Here is a 4,662-nt window from a genome sequence, read left to right on the forward strand (position 1 = left end):
ATTCGTTTCACGTTTTTGAATCCTGTACTGGGAGCCGAATGGGAATGGAAACCCCAAACAGTGCCGCTGCTGAGCGGGTGTTGACTCACAGAGCATGTGAGCGTGCTGGGCCGGATTGCCACTTCTTCTTTTTTTTTTTTTCTTTCACGATTTGTTTTGTTGTTATTTACATAACCGATTACTTATAACTTTATGACATCTTTCATCTCCCCGGGGGCGTGAGGAGGTGAAAGACCCTGGGAACGAGAATCTGAAGTTTCCTATGCTTGTCTGAATGTGACAAAAAATACCAAGTTTACCAATTTCATTTGTCAACCATACATTTATAAATCATGTTTCTCATATTCATATCAAATTGACACATATTTATGTCAAACGATATATCTATACATCAAGTTTTTTATATTCATATCAAGTTCCCAGATATTTATTTCAAAACAACTTTCCCTTACCAATGCAACTATGCCTATATCAAGCTGAGAACCAGCTGTACAATAAACAACATGTGTAGCCTGCGTAGCAGCCGTTTCCTTTCCTTTTCCAAATGCTCGCGAAGGGGACGAAAACTGCTAGAAATTGCGAAAAATAAGGAGTAGGGGGAGGGGGTGAGGCGACGGAAGGAAACGCCTGCAATCAGACCCAGACATTTTACCGAACGCCCCCAAACAGACAACAAAGGATACTTTTGTCTCATTGGTTGATAGGTTTTGCTTGTACCCAGGTTTTTTCGCACGCGCGCGCGCGAAATAACAAATAAAATGGCGGCCAAAAATATCTTGTTCGATTACTTGCTCCAGAGAGTTTTATAGCAGGAGCGACGTGTACACCTTTTCTTCTTTCGGAATAGCGGTATTTCAGTGCTAGATACTGATTTCTTTTAAGTCTTTCACTGCCGCGCGATCGATTTTTCGTCCGTGGCTTCGTGCACAATTGATTTGGGCAGATTTCCAAGTTAATTAAAATGTTGCTGGATGTGTCATACATCGATTGAGGTGGTTTTTCAGCTGAGGCCGTGCTGTCAAGTCTGCTTAGGCAAGATGAGTTCGCTATTCCTTTCGTTTTGTATATGATTTCAAGCCAACGTAAGCTAGCGCAGCTTCTTAAATGTCCTTTAAAGAATTAATGATGTATTTTACCTTACTTCTTGTCCACAGAAACCTTATAAGAAATGCCAGCGTTATTAACTACCATTTACAATTAGCAACGTGTGTGGAGGATTTATAAAATCGCCATGGATTGAAATCGGAGGGTAGATAATAAGAGTACTGTACATGTAGTAATGTGCATGCTATCGTTATTTCCTATTTTTCTGAGCCTTTTGAATTCGCTGGTTTTTCAGGAAAAAGAACCTATTTTTTGTGCTCACGGCTGGAGAAAAATTTAGTAAGCTTGTCCTTCGTGTTGATTTAAAAACAATAATTTTGAACCTCTCAATGATGACTTCAATTAAGCATTTCCGTTACTTTTCCTATTCACGTGCAAATGCTGCTATTTTGTTCCTACTTTTAGGTTTAAAAACCTGATCTTCTCATTTTCTGACCCATTTTACGCACTTAACACCCTGTAAATAGCAGGCTAAATTGCAGAATACCCGGCCCACCAAATGTCCTACTTAAAAAAGCTGCCACCGCGGTCCCACAGTCGTGTTTAACAATGCTGTTTCCGCGTCCACTAAATGTCTTACTTAAAAAACTGCCACCGCAGTCCCGCACTCGTGTTTAACAATGCTGCTTGTCCGCAGTGGCATGGGACAGAAAATGATATTCATATAAACAATTCTGTTCCTAAACCGGGTATTCTGCAATGTTGCGTGATGTTGTACTAGTTTGGCCAGGTTCACACAACATTGTTGCATTAGGGCATGCGCGCTAGGTCCACTTGTTGTGCGCAAGGGGCCTGGGGCACATAAACATCGACATATTGTGTTGAAAATGACAGGGCTTAAAAACGGCTGGACATGCGCACTAAGACTCAGGCTTCCTCCCGCCATTCGATTTTCAAAATGGCGGACGACGAATGCAGATTTGACACGTCATTGTAACGGCCATTTCCAACGTCTTGCTCGCCCAAGGCCTTCAACTCCAAAGTGAATGAAAGGCACAACTGTTCAGTGCTGCCGTTTTGATCATGATGGCAGACATCGGAACGGTGATTTCATAACTATCAAGCAATCGACACAGCTCTCTTGAAGAGAATCTTTTACCGTTTCAGAATTTGCTCAAGGTACAGTTTTGCCGTGAACTAAGGGCGTTTCGATTTCTCTAAGGTTTTGAAAAGCATTTTTGGATAGGTTATTTGTTACTGTGACACATATCAAAAATGACTTTTGATTCGTTTTGATGAAAGTTTTAAATTCCTTGTTGTTCATGGACTTCAATGACATTTCATACGTCATACGGAACAAACGGAGGAGCCATTCGTGAGTTGAAAACACTTTCGTCTCTGTTGTTGTTGTTGTCTTCGTCTCTTGCTCAGTCACTGATAAGACTTTAAAGTATTCCTGGAGTTCAAAGAGTCGTTTCTCATTCAATTCGTGGGCAGATGAGAGTCTGTGGCTAAATTGAAGGTTATGTTTCGTCTAGTTAGCAATGGTACATAAAACCTGAAGTTAATAAACTGCTTTAGTGTGTTTGAAATCTTGTGTCGTGTCTTTCTATTTTAGACCACCTTTACACGATTCTTGCTCAACGACTGCCCTTTCGGCCAAGGATTTTTCTCGCAAAAATCCTCGGCTGACCGGCGTCGCCTCCTCGGCTGTTTAGTTTATGTTTTGTTGTTGCAAGTTTTGTAGGGGTTTTAAACTTTTTTCTCTTCATGATGTATTATGTTAACGTACAATGTAACCTCAGAAACTGCTCGTTTTCCACCTGTTGGGGGAACCTATTATTTTCTATTCCCTGGATAGCGCTCATACCCGTCCATCAGCCAAACTTCGGACTGTGGAGATCTGAGGAAAAGAATTGAGGTGCCGAAAAAGGAAAGGGAAAGTGACAAAGAATGAGAGAGTAGGCTGCTAACAAAAATTTCGATCTATCCATCTAAATAGATACACAAATATATTTGCACATAGTCATTGATCTAATAACAAAAACAAATTGAAGCACAAGAAATTTCCAAAAAATCTTGCTGCACAAATTGCCACCCAATTACAAATGAGGCTCTCCTTTTATTTCACATGCAACAGTCATTTCTCAGCAAAAGGCTCAACTTCAGGAGAAAAATGAGGAACTCAAGGATGAAACTAAAATCATTCAGAGAAAAATAAAAGATAAACAGTTTAGTCTCTCTGAAATGTTGCACACACCCAGACCCATCTTGCCAAATAAATGAAAATACCTTCAGCACAGTCAACCATTTAAATCCATTAATATATCAATATGCACATTCTCCACACTGTTCTCCAGACTTTTCCTATGGTACATACATGTATGAGGAGAATAATTTATTTCACAATCAAGTCCTTTTTCACTTGTAGATCATTTCCCATTTTCTCAAGAACCTTCATGTTTGATCAGTTAAGAGACATTAACATAAGGAGAAATAAAATATTGGTAACTCTTAGGGGTTAAAGGGCTGAACATTCACTAAAACCTACACCTATCAGGGTGGATTCATAACTGCATGCCAAGACATTGCCATTCTGAGTTACCAGGGACACTGCCACATCTTAGGTTCTTTTAAAACAATGATAACAAATCAGCCTTGTCATCAAATTAAGTAATAAGAAATGTAAACAGAGTACATGAACATTTGCCACATAACAAACTATGTAACTATACAATAAAAAATTCAATAAGCTTGAACTCTTCAGTACCTACATGTATAACATTTTTGCATTAATTTTACTATGAAAATGGAACAAGTGAAACCCCTTCTTATCTGCCCCATTTTGAAATCATTTTTCAAAAGGGGAAATCACCTTTAGCACACTTTTCCAGCAATTTCACAAGGCCCTCACCAGACACTAAGCAGATGGTGGAGAAAATCTATGTCCCTTCCAAGATGGAAAGCTCTTATGAGGAGCTAGCCTGCGAATGCAGATTTATGGAAATACATCTGCATTCGCAGGCTAGCGAGGAGCATGCACCAGGAATGTTTTAAGATATTTTGATGCTAAATTTAACAACGAAAAGAGAACGCCCTCACAAAAAAGAAGAAAGCTTCAAAAGTCAAGGGTTGTAGCAGTTCTGCAGAACTTGAGTTTCTTTCGAACCAGGTAGTTAACTAAAAATGTTCAAACATTTAAACAAAGGAAGTTCTGTGATGCATTTATGAAATTATACTCAACGAATAGGAAACCCAAATTAATTTAAAGGGCATATAGGTGAAAAGACTCTGGCGGGCAGCATATGTAAATATGAGTCAACTAAATGCTTGATAACAAAAAACAGCTTCATATAAAATGTAAATTGAACAGAAGACATTTGTCATTAAGAACAAATTCTAATAAAATGTTGGTCTGTTCAACAGAAAAATAACAGACTACAAAAGGCCAATGGTCTTAATTTAACCCACTGGCTCCCAGGGGTTCCCCATTGACGAGTAAAATCTTCTGGCGTTAGACAGAGTAAAATACTCTGGCATTAGACAGAGTAAGATACTAAGTCTGGCCAGCTTAGGCCGGTTTGGAAATCAAAGTGTTAAAGTTTGGTGGAGCTTTCT

Source organism: Montipora foliosa, chromosome 1 (genome assembly GCF_036669935.1).
Source record: "Montipora foliosa isolate CH-2021 chromosome 1, ASM3666993v2, whole genome shotgun sequence".
NCBI classification, from domain to species: domain Eukaryota; kingdom Metazoa; phylum Cnidaria; class Anthozoa; order Scleractinia; family Acroporidae; genus Montipora; species Montipora foliosa.